Below are 17,467 nucleotides of genomic sequence, written 5' to 3' on the forward strand. Positions count from 1 at the left end.
GGCTGTAGCTTCCTCTGGGGCCTTTTTCAAAGTCTGGATACTGCATCTATTCTGGAAACAGCTGCATGGTCTTCTGTCCACACCTTCACCAATCATTACAAGCTGGATACCATCTCCAGATCCAGAACAGGGTTTGCCAGGGCAATTCTGCATGGTTTCATGGAGCTTTCCTCTGCTCCAATCTTGCTTTCCCTTTCATGAGGTTTGGTACTATCCCTCATGTTATGAATATTGCAACATGGGAATAGGACATAAAATAGTTGTGTAAAATCTTATCATAGCCATAGATGTGTTTCTCTTCCATGTTGCAGTATTCTAGCCCAACCCTCTTTCACCCTTGGTTCATGCTTTTCTTAAGATGATATTTTGTTTTGACCTCTTATCCTTGGGCTGGTGTTCTGACTGGGGCATAAATTTTTGAGGATGGTACGTGAGAACGTCACATTTATGGGCTACGTCAGCTGCTATCCTATGTGTAACGTTGCACTTAACTTGGCAGTAGTTTAAGTCTTTGGTATACTGGCCAGACGTTCAGGTCGCCTAGGCGAGGAATCCCTCATGTTATGAATACTGCAACATGGAAGAGAAGGTCTATGGTTATGGTAAGATTTTATGCAACTATTCTTTCTAACAGGTTGAGAGGTATGTAGGTCAGACTCTGCAGCATGCAATACTCTAGAACTTGAGCTTCTCCCACAATGCACCTGTCTCCCCCTGTATCTCTTAGATCCCATTTGCTACGTTAGGCTTCTGATGGGATCTGCAGAGCTCAGTTACATGCATCTTACCTTCTAATAGTCAGTTTGTCACCTTTTTTTTCCAGCTTTTGTCATTTGTTAACATTTTCAATATTTAGTTTAAAAAATGCTTTCTGTCTTCCCTGTCTCACTCAACCAGGCAGCAGCCTAGTCTACTTAAAAAGCATTTTAGTTCAGTCAACAAAAGGGAGAAAAAATATATAACAAATGTAATCGACACAAGCATCAGCTTTCACACCATGTTTCATCAGGTGCAAAACAGTTTCAAATCAGTTTAAACCTATATGTAAATGTATATGCAATCAATGACAGCACGGCAGCAATTTTTTTAAAAGGCTACACGGTGAATTAAAATTAATATATACAGTGAAAACTTTACATAAACAAAACGGTATTGTAAAGCTTCTTAACCTGTTAATAGTTGAGCACCAGTTTAATAGTTATAAAAACATTTAAACCCAGATGTTTATCAGCTTGCAACATATTTACTCAATGATATTCTGCACATTCCTTAAGCAATTTAATATCACCACCTCTCCTATTGTGCAACATTAATTCCAATACCTTAAATTTAAAATGTGTATCATCGGTATCTAAAATGTTTAAATAAGTCAACTTCCTCTTACTGTCTGACATGTCATCACCTGTCTGTTCTTTTAATTTTCAGTTCATAGTACCAGCATAGAAAGCTTGACAAGAGTTGCATCTCACCAAGTAGATCACATCTAAAGAATCGCAATCAGTAAAATTATCACAATATTTCTTGCCTATCACAAGGTGGCTGAAAAACTTTTTCTTACTAATATATTTGCAATAGATACATTTATTACAGGAAAAAGTACCCATAAATGAACCATGAAATCCCTTCAATGTTCTTCCCTAGGAACTAGAAGGGTGCCAGAGTTATCTGGTTTAAGAAATCTCAGCATTTTCCCTTCAATCCATTTCAGACAGGGAAGGCCATGGCAGAGAAGGCCCCTTTAATGGACATCTTACAAGAGGCAGAGAAGGTTTGCAAAATCAGAGATTTAGTGATCTTTTCCCAGGAAGTCTTCTCAGCACCCTGAGGGCTTGCCTGACTACTCCACTCTGGATCCCTGATAGAGGTAGCCCGGGTGAATTCTGTTTTCAGTTAGAATTGTGGTTGGCCATCACACAAGACTACTGGAAAAAGAGTATAATGTCCAGAGGTTATGCAATTCCTTTCTCAACTCCAAAACTGTCATCTGCCCCCCACCCACATGTGCCATCTCCCTCAGAAAGGTGTAGCTGCAAGGGAGATTGCACCACTCCTTCTAAAAAGCCCCACCAAACTGGTGATGGTATGGTGTCTATTTCAGGTTTCCAAAAAGTCAAAGGACCTTGTGCCCATTTTAGACTTAAGTGGCCTTAAAGTATTGTATAAAAAGGCAAAATTCCAGATGGTACTAGTGCAGGCAGTATTTCAGTGTCTAAAGGAAGGGGATTGGATTTGCTCTGCAGACCTTCAGGATGCTTACCTTCATATCAGAAATGCTAAACCATCCAGATGGTACCTCTGCTTCCAACTTGGAACCAATCATCGTCAGTTTCCAAGCACTGCCATTCAGTCTCACCACTGTCCCCCAGGTGTTCACCAAGTACGTGTAGGTTGCAGCAGCCCATCTCAGGCTGAGTTACACATTTTACCATACTTAGACAACTGGCATCACCGCCACAACAGGAATTCCTTCTTTCAGCAAAAACTATATGCTTTGTCTGTTTTTAGGCATTTGTCAGTCTGTCAAAAATCTTTGTTGGAGCCCTGCCATGAAGATGTTACAGTGGACCTTGAGTGTGCAGTAATTCCATTGCCTAGATCCAGTCTCTCTGCAAGTGTTAGCTAGACTGACTGATCTAGTCATCTTGCATCACAGCAGGAAGACTTTTCATTCCATCCTTCCTTTGGCCACAGTAACTAGATATGCCTTTTTGTGGGATGAGGTGACATTTTGAGGGACGAACACTGCAAGGAAGCAGAAGCAGTTTGCAAGTGCTGGTTGGCCAACTCCTGAAATTTTCATTTTCGAGTTTCAGACCTGAAGTCTTCTAAAAGATAAGTACCCTGTTGGGGATCCTTTTTTCTTGCTCTAACCAATGTCAGAAAAAAGTAATAATTGTCTTGCTTGTGGAAAGGAAATACCTCATAGAGATTTTCATTCTTACTGCGTCACCTGCTTAGGCCCAGATCATGACGTCCCTTGCGGTCTGTTTTGTGCCTTGTTCAATGCCCGAACTATCCGTCGTGGGGCAATTTTTGTAGCTAAATACTTTCGCTGTCGATCTCTGTACTCCGAAATGGTGTTGGTAAGCCATCCGACTACTGATCTTCCAAAAAAAAATCTGCAAAGATAAAGACAGACCGCATAGGTCCAGAACTGCCGACTACACTACCGTTAAGCTAGTTGCCAGTTGACGGGTACTCAGTGAGGCATTTTCGCTGCCCCTGATACCTGCTTCTACAGATTCGCAGGCCTCTACTGAGACCCATTCGGAGTCTGGTATATGCCGCAAGATGCTTCTTCAACTATGGAACCTGCGGATGACTCTACCTTGGATGGGTCTGGAGCCACTCTGCAGGCACCGGCTTCTGAGGGTGTATTCAGGCCTACTGATTTTCATGTTAAACTGACGACTTTGTTTCAAGCCAAAAGTACTGAATTTCTCAGGCCTAAAGTTCGCACTATGCCTAGGAAACCGACGACCAAAGCACATTCTCAGGCCCACGGGCCAAATGATTAGAATGGCTGAAGATCTTATTACTTAATTAGAGGAAGCCAGCCACCCCCCTCAGAGACCTAGAACTGATTTTCCTTCTGATTCTTCTGATCAGGAATCTGATATCTCTGTTCCTTCTGACTGCCAAGACATACCCTTATCTACCTATGAGGATTCTGATGCAGAAGATTCTATTCCCCTCTGCTTCCCCTCCAGAAAAATTTTCTTTTGGTGAAACCCTGCATAACCTTAGGGAGCATTTCCACTAGGAAAGCCAGGACTACTCTGTCCAAAAAGAGACTCGGGGAATTTTTAAACCTGCCTCAGCACAGGCCTCTAGCTGTCCCTCGTGTTCTGGAGATTGTAGGTGATGTTTAGGTGATGTTTTCTTGGAATCCAGCCTTACCCCGGATACTTTGCCTCCAGCTCCCAGGAAACCTGAGAGGTACTATAGAGTACCTGACTCTCTCAAATTCCTTTTCAAGAATCCTACTGCAGATTCAGAGACCATTTCCCAAGGACCAAAAGGCATTAAGGCTACTACTGCCAAGAATCCTACCCCTTCTGACAGGGATTCTAGGGCTTTAAATAGATGGGGGTAAGAAGGTATACACCTCTGCTACTCTGGCCATTAGGGCTTTAAATTGCCAGTTTCATATGTTAAAGTATCAGCAGCATATTATAGGGCTTATCAAACAGAAAATGATATTGATTCCTGACTGTGCAGAACACAAAGATTTACAAGAGTTAATGCATTCTGCTGACCAAGTTGGTAAACATACTTTGCAGTGTGGTTTTGATGCTTTCGAAGCAGCTTGTAGGGCTGCTGTCACTGGGTCTGTTCTTAGAAGGCATGCTTGGCTTAAGGAACAACACTTTCCAGATAATGTCCAAAGCAAAATTACTGAGTGCACCCTTAAACCAAAACTCCTGTTTGGCAATAAAGCAGAAGTAGTTCTCAAAAGGATGGAGAAGAAAGCTAAATCTATGCAAACTGTTAAAGATTTCTTACAAATACAGCCACCTAACTTCAGTAGGCATTGGCCTTCAAAGAACTGGTCCTTTCCAGTCCCTTCCAGGCCTTCTCAGTCCAAACCCAGGGGCAGCAGACCCCCAAGACTTTAGTCTCAGGTTATGCACAGATCTAAGCAGTGGAGTGCACCCATGTCCAAAACAGGGAGTAGTAAGCCAACCCCCAATTGTAAACTTGCACAATGACTTAACCTTAACTCGACCGAGCCTTGCTCAAGTACTTGCACCTTTAGGAGGAAAACTCGCCCTGCATGCGAAAAACTGGGAATACACTACCCAAGACATGGGTTTTAAACATTGTTTCCCTAGGATACAGATTCCACTTCCACTCACTCCCAACCATAAGTAGATGGCCAGACCTCCCCCCAAACCAGTGGGCAGAGGCCCAAAAGCAAGTACTTTCTCTTCTCAGCATCAAGGCTATTCAACCTGTCCCAGCAGAACAAAGGGGACAAGGCTTTTATTCAAGACTGTTCCTGGTTCCCAGAAAAGAAAACTCATGGCGTCCTATCCTGGATTTATCTATTCTCAGCACCTTTCTGGTGGTTCCGAAATTCAAAATGCTAACTCTTCAACAGCTGCTTCCTGTGCTAGCCAAGGATGCCTGGCTGGCTTCCCTAGACTTAAAAGAAGCTTACCTACACGTCCCCATAATGGAATCTTGCAGGAAATACCTTTGCTTCAAGGCAGGCTCTATGCACTATCAGTTCTCTGCACTTCCCTTTGGCTTATCTACTGTGCCCAGGGTGTTCACAAATTGCCTAGCTCCAGCCATTGCTTTTTGCAGGCAGAGAAGTATTCAGATTTACCCATACTTGGACGATTGCCTGATTCAGGCGGAAAGTCAGGACTTGCTACTACAGCACCTGGCATTTGTAAAGAGACTTTTGACTTCACTGGGGCACACCATCAACGAAAAGAAATTACACCTAGTATCCTGCCAACAGATTGTATTCCTGGGAGCAAGCTTGAACACGGCTTCCCAGATGGCATTCCTCACTCCAGAGAAACAAATGTATTTGAAAACTTACTTCAACCTACTGGCCACAAAAACCCAGCTATCTGCAAGGAAAATACTGCAAGCTCTGGGGTTCATGGCCTCTTGCATTCTGTTAATTCCATATGCAAGACTGCATATGAGGAAACTTCAAAGGTATCTAAAAACTCTATGGTGTCAACATTCTCAGGACCTGGAAACAATAATTCCTATCATTTCGTGTCTAAGGGCAGAGTTCCTTTGGTGGGCAGAGTCCTTCAACCACAGCAAGGGACTCTTTCACTCTACCCCTGCCACCCAAACCCTAACAACAGACGCATCAGATTATGCATGGGGGGCTGACATGGCATGGCAGTGCATTCAGGGCAAATGGAACCCAAAGCGGATGCACCTACATATCAATCAAAAATAAATGTTAGCTGTACAGAATGCTCTGACAGCCTTCAAAGGCCTTATTCTTCCAGGACAACTATTGGTAAAGACAGACAACACCAGAGTTATGTGGTACATAAACAAGCAGGGGGCAACACATTCCTACCCACTCTGCAGACTAGCCATGGCTCTGTGGAACACAGCCTTGAGCAACCAAGTGCGCCTACAAGCTCAATTCCTGCCAGGCAAACAGAATTCACTGGCAGACGACTTAAACAGAAATCTCATGGACCCACACAAATGGAAACTGGAACCCAAAATATTCACGCTTTTGGGGAAGAGGTGGGGGACACCAGAGGTGGACCTGTTTGCTTCCCCTTAGAACTATCAGTTGAACAAATACTGCACCAGGATTCCCCACAGCCAAGCTTGGAAGGTGGATGACCTGTCCTTTTCCTGGGAAAGCCTCTCAGTCTATACCTTTCCCCCTCTGCCTCTCCTCTCGAAGGTTCTACTAAAGATCAAACAGGACAAGCCAAGGACAATCCTGATTGCACCAGATTGGCCACGCCAGCACTGGTATCCTCCCTTGCTCAGTCTGACAGTGTTACAGCCATGGCACCTGCCTCAGACCCCTTCCCTGCTGTCCCAGCAGGGGGGCCAAATTCTGCACCCTCAGCTTCAGACCCTAAATCTTGCAGCCTGGCTAATCCCCTGAACTCACCTCTAGCAACCCTCACTAAGCAGGTGCTGGATGTTATTCTTGAGGCAAGGAGGTCTAGTACTAGAAAATCCTATTCAGAAAAGTGGAAAAGATACTGTTCCTGGAGCCAGTCTCAAGGGATGGCCACAACTGTGCCCAGATTACCTCATACAGTAGATTACTTAACAGAAATGCTCCACAAGGGCCTATCCTTCTCTTCAATTAAGATTCATGGCTCTGCTGTCTCACTCATTATAATACTGAGCCACCCCCTCTTCTCTCATCCTCTGGTAAAACAGTTCCTTAGAGGGGCCAAAAATGTAAGACCACCCCCCCATGACAGCTCCCACTCCAGCCTGGCACCTTAACTTTGTACTGGAAAAACTTACACCCCCCCCCCCCACACCCCTTTGAACTGGCTGCTACAGCAGAGTTGAAATTCCTCTCATGGAAAATAGCTTTACTTCTAGCCATCTCTTCAGCAAGAAGAGTGTCTGAACTGCAGGCTCTTATGGCAGTGGAACCCTTCAATGTGAAGTTGTTAAATCTCGCCGTTTATTCTCACTGATTGGTTCGGAGCCGATAGCAAAGCTCAAGGTTTGCCAGTAGCTCAAGACCAAGCACCTTATCCCACAATGCAGTGCTGGAATTACCTCGGATCTAGTTTGCCGCGGCAATTGAGATCTCTGTGATCCAGTCAGCTTGGACCATTTTTTTGCTAAATCGCAAGTTTAAAAAACTTTCTTCTACTTCCTTTTGAGAGATTATTCTGATTTAGTTTGTGTGTGTATTTCTTGTTAAAAATAATATAGTTTTAAGTAGAAACAATCGTGAATCCAAAAAATGTATGCTGGTTCCAGATGTGCCAAGAAACACCCACGAAATACACTGTCCGTTGTACAAACTTGTATAGTGGAAATGTATAAAATAAAGTAAATTCCTTTTCACTCGCAGTAAAAAATATGCAGAACTTTATTGAAAGTAAGCGCTTTCACCCATTAGGCTTCTTCAGACCTTTGTTTAATGCCTTATCTAAACACACTATGGCGTTGGGCAATATACATAAGTTCAAGTTTATGGTTATTCAGAAAATTAATACTAATATAAGAGGGGGTGATTTAATTAATTATACGTTAGAGAATGAAATGAGATGGATCATTAGATGTAGAGCTGATCATTTTCCTGGCCTGAATGGTAAAGTACAGGTAAAACCATTTTTGAAGAAAAAAAGACTTTGAGTACCAAAGCATTAGTCTTGATATATTTTGTATATACTTTCATTATCTAGGTTTTAGGATTATATATGTAGAATCATAGATTATTAGGTTATTTCTATGTTGGTATATGCATCCCCCCTTTTTTAACCTATGGTTATAAGTGTATATATGGTTATGACTGGTGTTTTAGGGTTTAGATCCATGACACATGTTTTTAAATGTATCTATGTATTATTTTGAGCTGTTTGTTATCTGTGTGTGTGTGGATGGACTTAGCCATTAGTGCATGATTGTATAAGTATTGGTATGCCAGTCTGCCCCTGCCTATGCATACGCATATGTACCCATGCATGCATGTGCTTTTGCACACAAACAGATGATACTGTATGTGTAAGTTGTATTTACTTTTATGGATGTCACTCATATAACGTTTTTAAGTATAAGCTGTATCACAGCTTTTTATATGTTAGTGAAATTTCATGTGTATGTCTATATAAAGTGAGCGTAGCGCTTTAAGCCTTTTTTCATCTAACCAATAGTAATGCATCTTAGTTTATTTAAACCATAGCAATGCAGTGAGTGAAAAAAAAGTCTGAAGAAGCCTAATGGGTGAAAGCGCTTACTTTCAATAAAGTTCTGCATATTTTTTACTGCATCGAGTGAAAAGGAATTTATTTATTTATTTTATACATTTCCACTATACAAGTTTGTACAACGGACAGTGTATTTCATGGGTGTTTCTTGGCACATCTGGAACCAGCATACATTTTTTGGATTCACGATTGTTTCTATTACCCTTCATTTTGCTGGTTCTAACTCTCATATTGCTGGTCGTAGTCTTTGGATATTTGCTTCATAGTTTTAAGTAGGTTAGATTGTAGAGATAGTGCCCTGTGTTGGCTTAGTTTTCTTAGTGTTGGGCCCTTTCTTAGCCCTTTTTAGTTTTAACAATTTATACTTGTTGTTAGTATATTTTTTTAGTGTGGGCCTAGTTAGCCCTGTATTTAACCTATACAGGTTAATTTTGTGGTGTGTCTGTTTATAACATGTCAGATGAGAGGGAAAAGTCTCACCCCAAATCGGAGTTTAAGAAATGTCCAGATTGTGGACAGAAAATGTCCATCACGGACGGACATGTCCAATGTGTTTACTGTCTGGGGGCTAAACACCTCCAAGACTCTTGCAGTATTTGCCACTCTTTTTCATCTAGGGTTCTCTTAGAGAGAAGGAGAAAACTCATTGATAGGGGGTTGCTGCAGCATGCTTTCTCTGAGGTGTTGGGTAGCCAGGAAGATGCCAGCACTTCTTCAAAATCTTCTAAATCTTCAGATTCTAAACTAACCAAGAAGGCAAAAAAATAAGAGGGTACAACGTCATCGGTTCCACAGTCCTCGGAACAGAGTGTCCCTTTGGTTCGGAGCCAGCTCCCAGTCTTGGAGCCGATCTCTGAGGTTCCCTCATCTCCTCTGCTCCAGTCAGCACCTTCGGTGCATTCCTCGAAGTCTTCAGTCAGCCTCTCTGATATGGATATGGATCGGCTAGTGCAGAAGCTTCTACGGACACCAGGACTTGCTAAATTGTTGGCCTCGACCATTTCATCAGAGCCGAAGACCATTGAACCAGACTTGACTACTCCTCCAAACCGTACAGGACTCTCTGAGCTGAAGGAGCCCAAACTTAGTTGTCGAACCTATGGAACCAAGACCCGCACCAGTGTTATCGGTTCCATCTAATATCCTCAGCACCGACCGAGGACACTAGGAGCTGACACTCTCCTGTCGGGTCCGGGGAGGATAGTCGGACTGATTTGTCGGTGCCAACTCTTCCTCTCGGGGCTTCTGCTCGGATGAGCTCTGCTACTACTTCGGGCTCGTAGCCCATGGTTTTGGTGCGGGAGGATCGGACGGTCCCTCCGGATCCATCTACCCCTTCTCGTCGGAGCCATGGTGCTTTCGATGCCATGAGGATAGTCCTGTCCCCTAAGACATCATCGGCATCAGTTCGGGCTTTCTTCCCCCCTCAAGCTCCTGTGTCCACGTCTACATATACCGGTCCCCCTAAGTGTAAAGACCCTGAGCCTCAAGTAGCCCCACAGGGCGTCCACTGCTCTTCCGAGACCTCCCCAGATCTCCCCACTGAGGAGGTACCCAGGAAGAGACTGTGCAAGAGGAGGCACTTGGACACTGCCCACAGGAGTCTTTGACATCCGACACTGACTTGGATGAGTCAGAAGGGTCCCCTCAGTCCCCCTCTGAGGATATCTCCTTTGCGGAGATATTAGAGATCCTTAGTCAGAGCGGTGATTGGCAGTCCAAAACCCCTACTGAGAACGAGTCGGTGCTCTTGAAGGCTTTTGGGTCTTAGCCTTCCACTTCTTGGGTGTCTCCGCCTTACGACGAGCTCATAGAGCTGATCTCTTGTAAGGCATGGGAGTCACCGGAGGCCATGGAACCTGTTCCTCGGAAGCCAAATAGGTTCATCTCTGCCCCAGTGGACAAAGCCTTTTTGACCAAAAGAGTGCCTGTTGATGCCATGGTGGTAGCTGCAACCACCAAAAAGTAAGTGTCTGAAACATCCAAATCTATCCATCCTCCTAACAGAGATTCTAGGATCATGGATAGATATGGGAAACGCATGTTTAGTTCAGCGACTTTTTCTCTGCGATCGCTGAACTATTTAACCCATTTTACAAGATTGCAAAGAGATCTCCTGAAAGAGCTAGGAGATACTCTCCAGGGTACGGTAGCTGCAGGGGTTGCCGACAAAGTCAACACACAGCTCGCTACCCTAAACTCGGTTGTGAACTCGTCCATGCGTCTCATCTTATGCAGCTGTTGGTTCGAGTAGAGCCGCTAGTTCAGGCATTACTCTGTGGTGACAAGCCTTGATGTGTCTCTGTTCCTTTGCGGAGCCCTGTAAGTCTTCCTTTATCAACACCCCATTTGATGGTTCATCACTGTTTGGGCCTAAAGTAAAGGAAACTTTAACCAGGTGTGAGCAGGAAGGCAAGACCCTATCTGCTATTGGAGTCCATTTTTCTACCCCTACTCGGCCATACCCCAAGGGCCCTAGGGAGCCTTTCAGGACACGTGGAGAAACACCCTCTAGAGGCAGAGGAGGGGGTTATAATGGAAGATGCCGCCCGCATGGCAGAGGGGGTCCGCAGCAATAGGGTGACAGAGGCCAGTTCTCTGGTCACCCTATCAGCGCCCCTGAAAGGAGGCCCTGCTGTTCAGCTCTGGAGGCAGTTAGGGGTCACTTGTCTTTGTACCCAGAAGCCTGGCTAAACATAACATCAGATGTAATGGGATCCTATCTCGCCTACATTCATAACTGATGGGTTCGGAGCCGATCCATCGGCTCCGACTCGGCCACTATATACTAGAACGAAGTCTCTAATTGGCTGGGCTACCCCTTATCCCAGAATGCACCACGCCAAGCTGGACGTGGTCTCGACTTGGCTGGAGCCAAGTGGGTTTTTCATTACTTTTTGGTCTTTTGACCTAGGGTTTTCTTCACATATTTAACAAGCAGCTGTTTTAACAGCTTTACGTGTGTGTGTAACCTGTTTTGGTGTGATTGGTATTTTTTTCTACATACCGGGCAAGGCCCGTTTAAGTTAGAGGGCCCTTGCCCTTATTTGTGTGTGGGTGTGTTGATTTTGTCTCTCTGTACATCCTGATTTATCGGGCTAAGCCCGTTTAAGTTAGAGGGCTTCTGCCCATTTTGTGTTCTGTATCTCGGGCCAGTCCCGTTTTTTGAGTCAAAGGGCTCGTGCCCTACTTTAAGGTTTGCTTTTCGTTGTGGGAAATAGTTGTGTGATAGGATGTCGAAAGAGCAGAAGTCTGGTTTTAAAAAGTGCACCAAGTGCAACTACAAAATGTCTCTTACTGATAGCCATGCTGTTTGTGTATATTGTTTAGGACCGAAACATTTGCAGGAAACATGTAGTGTTTGTCATGCTTTTTCCTCTAGGGTCCTTCAAGAACGAAAAAATAAATTGATCCTTAAGGGGCTTATTAAGCCCTCCTTTGAGGAAGCTTTGACTTCTCCTTCCTCTCCAGCTTCTAAAAAGAAAAGGTCATCGGCTCCGACCAGTCCGTTGGAACCGACTTCCAAGAAGCATAGGTCGACCTCTTCTTCCTCGGCTCCAATGGCTTCGGAGCCTCGGGTGGAAGGGTCTGCCTCGATACCTCTTTCCTCGGCTTCAGTGGTGTCGGAGCTGCAGGTTGGGGGATCGAGAGGCGAATCATCTGCTTCGGCTCCTTTGGTCTCAGAGCCGTTGGAGGTGTGCAGCTCAGACTCTCCCCCTGGCCCCGAAGTCCCCTTCAGCGCCGATGCTTATTCATACGGTTCCGGATCCGGTGCCGATGGTGTTGGAGCCGTTGCGGAGCCGGTCCCCTGGTCTATCGGTGCAGAGAGAGAGAAGTCGTCTCGGCCCCCATCTATTTCCTCTAATTCTCTAGGTTGTCAGACTCAGATTTGGACAGAGTTATCCAGAGGCTTTTCCAGTCCCCGGTTTTTGCAAAAATGGTCTCTGCTCCAGCCCACTCTGCTCCGGAGCCGGTCCCCACTTCGACGCATCCGATTCCTCCTCCAACCTCCTTGGAGCCATTGGAGTCGGTGATGGTAGAGCGGAGCAGAGTTGTCCAGTCGGAACCGAGACTCCCTCGGAGCTTCTCTGTTCTGACCATCATTCCTACCCTGTCCTCGGCGTCAGGGTTCGGTACCGGGACTTCCTCGGTCGGGGCCGAAGGGAACACTTTGGAACTGGTAGCTTCGGTGCCTAGTATTCCCCTCGGAGCGTCGGCCGCAGGGATTCCCGGTACCGTCGTGGTCTCTCAGCCGGTGTCCTCCGTAGAGTCTGGAGGTCCTGCTTTTGAGGCCATGAGGAGTGCGCTGGCCATGTCCTTGTCGGCTCAGCAAGTCTCTACCTCACCGTCCCTAGACTTGGGAACTGGTGCTTCTGGTGTGCTTCATTCCCACGACAGCGGGGCCCCAGGGCCTGAGGATACCCCCTTGGGGGGGGTTCCCTTCTCCCGGGAGGTCCTTCTGAATCCGCTTCAGATGAACCTCCAAGAAATAAATTGTGCAAGATGAAGCACATTGACTCCCAGGATGAGTCTATCACATCAGATACTGACCTCGATGATGTGGAAGGGTCCCCTAAATCGTCCTCGGATGACGTCTCATTCTCAGATATCCTCGAGATCCTGAGACAGAGAGGCGATTGGCAGTCCAAAACCCCTTCCGCAGAGGAGTCAGTTTTCCTCAAGGCTTTTGGGGCCCAGCCCTCCGCCTCCTGGGTATCTCCACCCTTCGATGAATTACTAGATTTAGTTTCTCGAAGGGTGTGGGAACACCCTGACACTGTGGAACCGGTGCCCGCCAGGCCTAACAAGTTCCTCTCAGCCCCTCCTCAAAAGGAATTTTTGACTAAAGGAGTTGCAGTAGATGCGATGGTGGTGGCATCTGCCACTCAGCAGGACGTGGCAGAGGCTTCAACATCTATTCACCCTCCTAATAAGGATTCCAGGAGCATGGATAGGTACGGGAAGTGTACCCTTTCTTCAGCGGCCTTTACCCTGAGGTCGCTGAATTATCTTTATCATTTTACCAGGCTCCAAAGGGACCTCCTCAAAGAGTTAGGCAAGTCTCTTACGGGTAATCTTCCTGAGGTGTTAGCCCAAACTGTTGGCGCCCAGATGACTACCCTATCTTCGATAGTCAACTCGTCCATGAGGCTCATATCATATGCGGCCGAAGGGGCGAGTAGAGCAGCGGGAACAGGCGTGGCTCTTAGAAGACACGCCTGGTTACACTTATGTCCCTTTGCTGAGGCCTTTAAGTCTTTTTTCACCGATGCCCCCTTTGATGGGTCCTCCCTGTTTGGACCCAAGGTGAAGGACACTGACTCGGTGCGAGCAGGAGGGCAAGACCTCGACTGCCGTGGGGGCCCGTTTTTCCGCTCCCTCTAGACCTTACCCCAAGGCTCAGAGAGGAGGGAAAATGTGGTTCAGGAAATCTCAAAGGTTTTTCCCTACTCCACCGAGTGATCCCCCCTCTAGAGGCAGGGGGGGATTCAGGAAGACGCCGCCCCAGAGGCGGCAGAGGCCCCCGTAACTCTGGAGACCACGATTCCTTTCGTGGTCCATCCTACGCTCACCGTCCCTGAGACGTGGCCCGACTGCGCATCTCCGGAGCCAGTCGGGGGTCGATTTGTGGAACACCCGCAGGCTTGGGAATCTGTCACCAAGGATCAGTGGGTGCTCCGGACCATAACCGGAGGCTATCTCATCCCTTTCATCAAAAACTCCCCTCTTCTTATCAGGAAAATCCCGGATGTGCCACCCAGTCAGCGGGATCAAGCAGCGGTCGAGGTTTCAAAGCTGCTAAAAAAAGGAGTCATTCAGCCTGTCCCCGCCGACCAGATCGGATCAGGAACTTACTCAAGACTATTTTTGGTGCCAAAAAAGACAGGGGACTTGAAGCCCATTTTGGACCTCAGATCATTGAATCGCTTTGTAAAAAAATCCAAATTCCGAATGGTCACCCTTCAGTCCATTCTCCCGTTATTGGAGAAGGATGTCTGGATGTGCTCCTTAGATCTCAAGGACGCTTACTATCACATTCTGATAAGTCAAGAGTCCAGGAGTCATTTACGCTTCCGCCTGGGAGCCAGTCATTTCCAGTTCTGAGCACTGCCCTTTGGTCTCACCACAGCCCCCAGGGTGTTCAGCAAGTGTCTGGCAGTAGTGACAGCTCACTTGAGAAGTCTAGGATTCCAAGTGTTTCCCTATCTAGACGACTGGCTCCTTACTGCCACCTCCAAGCATCTATTAGTTCGGGCGCTTATGACCACAGTCAGTTTGGGTCATTCACTAGGAATCACGTTCAATTGGGGAAAATCTGTGCTGCAGCCGTCTCAGCGTATTACCTTTATAGGTGCAGAGTTAGACACAAGAAGAATGCGGGCATTCTTGCCGGTAGAAAGGATTCAGGTCCTGCAGTCTCAGGTCCAAACCTTGTTACCCAGATCACGAGTTCAGGCCAGACTGATTCTGCAGTTATTGGGCACGATGGCCTCGACTATTCTTCTAGTCCCCTTAGCCAGGCTGCACATGCGGGTGCTGCAATGGCTACTGTTGGTTCAATGGTCCTTTCAGGAACTCCCCTTGAACCATCTGGTCCAGATTACGGAAATTTGCCGTCGGGACCTACGTTTGTGGCTGCTTCGGTCCAACCTGGACCAGGGGCGACCCTTTGTTCTTCAGCCTCCCGTCGCCACGGTGACCACGGACGCCTCCCAGATAGGGTGGGGGGGTCATTATCTGGACAGGTCTGTCCAAGGCACGTGGCAGGTTCACGAAACGCACTTAAATATCAATATCCTGGAAATGAGAGCGGTGCTACTGGCTTTGCAAGCACTTCATCATGCTCTTCCCCGGGGTACTATTGCGATTCTATCCGACAACATGTCAGTAATCTGGTACATAAACAAGCAAGGCGGAACCAGGTCCTACCCTCTTTGCCGAGAGGCCATGAGAGTGTGGCATTGGGCGATTGCTACCCAGCGTTTCCTAGTGGCAACGCACATTCTGGGGAAATCCATTGTGATTGCAGACAGGCTGAGCAGGACTTTCCTGTTGCCCCACGAGTGGTCCCTCAATGACAGAGTGACTGCAAACATCTTCGCCAAGTGGGGCCTCCCTTGTTGCGACTTGTTCGCCAGCCCTCACAATGCAAAATGCAGGGAGTTCTTCACTCTGACTCCCTCTCAGGGGCAGATTCCCAGGGACGCCCTAGCTCACAGTTGGCCCCCCGGTCTACTCTACACCTTCCCTCCGGTTCCCCTTCTCCCGAAGGTGATACAGAAGGCGATTTATCTAGGAAGCGACATGATTTTGATCGCTCCACACTGGCCTCATCAGGTTTGGTTCCCCTTCCTTCTGAGGTATGTGGTGGAAGGCCCATGGTTTCTGGACCTGGTGCCCAACCTGTTAACTCATCAGTTGGGATGGTCTCACCCATCCCTCAGGTCCTTGAGGTTGGCCGCTTGGTTACTCCACTTCCAACCTTAGTCAGAGATAACTCTCTTTCTCCAGACGTCATCCACATTTTGTCCTCTTCTCACAAACCTTCCACTATTAAACTGTATTCCAGCAAATGGAAGAGGTTTGCTCTTTGGGCCCAGCAACGAGGTATAGATCCCCTTACCGCCCCAGTACCTCAGGTTTTAGAATTCCTGGCTTCTTTGTTTCATTTGGGCTCTTCAGTTTCCACAATTAAAGTCCAACTGGCGGCTATCTCTAATTTTCATGTCACTTTTGAGCCTTCCTTAATGGCAAACAGGCTTTGCAAATCTTTCCTTAAAGGAGCGTGGCTCCTTTGGCCCCCAATAGCCCATCCTGTGCCCCCTTGGGACCTGAATATGGTTCTAGCTTCTTTAACTGCCCGCCCCTTTGAACCAGCAGCTACTTGTGATATAAAATTTCTATCTTGGAAAACCGCCTTTTTGGTGGCAATAACCTCTGCCAAGCGGGTTTCAGAGCTTCAGGCTCTCTGTTCTAATCCTCCTTATTTGACCTTTCACAAAGACAGAGTGTCCCTCAAGTTAAATCCCTCTTTCTTGCCCAAGCTAGCATCCCCCTTATGCATTCAACAATCCTTGGAGCTCCCTGTGTTTTTTCCCAAAATCTCCAGTAGCGCAGAATATATTTTCCATCAGTTGGATGTTCACAGACAACTGCGTTTTTATTTAAGTAGGACCAATCAGACACGAAAGTCAGATCAGCTGTTTGTGTCCTTTGCGGAAAATAGGTTGGGTCAACCGGTGGCTAAAACCACCATAGCCAAATGGATTAAAGATTGCATCTCCTTCATTTATTCACGGTCCGGCAAGGAGCTACCCTTCCCAGTCAGGGCTCATTCTACCAGGGCAATGGCTACTTCTGTAGCATTCCACTCCAAATTATCGATAGATGATATCTGTGCGGCCGCTACCTGGACTTCTCCGCACACCTTCATTTCTCATTACAAGATAGATGTGGCTTCTCGAGGTAGAGCTTCCTTTGGTTCCACAGTTCTCAGGAGTGTTTTCCAATGAGCCACCCGAGATTTAGGTGCTAGGGACGCTATCCCATCAGTTATGAATGTAGGCGAGATAGGATCCCATTACATCTTTTAGTTATGTACTTACCATAACTTCGGATGTATGGGATCCATCTCGTCTACATTCATATGTACCCGCCCTCCTTCCCCCTTCCTATTGGATTTAGAGGGTATGTTGCTACTTACTGAGTTTTTCTCTTGAAGGACTTTAGTTTGTTACAGTTGCTGGTATGTCTCTGTGTCTGGATGTAGGTATGAAAGCGAACAAACAAGATCTGGGGAAGCAGGCGTGGTGCATTCTGGGATAAGGGGTAGCCCAGCCAATTAGAGACTTCGTTCTAGTATATAGTGGCCGAGTCGGAGTCGATGGATCGGCTCCGAACCCATCAGTTATGAATGTAGGCGAGATGGATCCCATACATCCGAAGTTATGGTAAGTACATAACTAAAAGATACATGGGTACAAAGCATCATTTCCAGAGGATATTTCATACCATTCTCTTCCACTCCTACTCCTGTAAACAGAATCCCAGATGTTCCA

General features: G+C 46.5%; 1 protein-coding gene across 1 annotated transcript in view; it reads left to right on the forward strand.

Moving 5' to 3' along the window:
- The window catches only part of TAOK1 (TAO kinase 1), a 3,628,992-nt gene that overhangs the window by 3,244,241 nt on the left and 367,284 nt on the right, over window positions 1-17,467 (forward strand). The gene's annotated exons all lie outside the window — the stretch shown is intronic.

Source organism: Protopterus annectens, chromosome 13.part0 (assembly GCF_019279795.1).
Source record: "Protopterus annectens isolate FY-2018-M chromosome 13.part0, PAN1.0, whole genome shotgun sequence".
Lineage (NCBI taxonomy): Eukaryota > Metazoa > Chordata > Ceratodontiformes > Protopteridae > Protopterus > Protopterus annectens.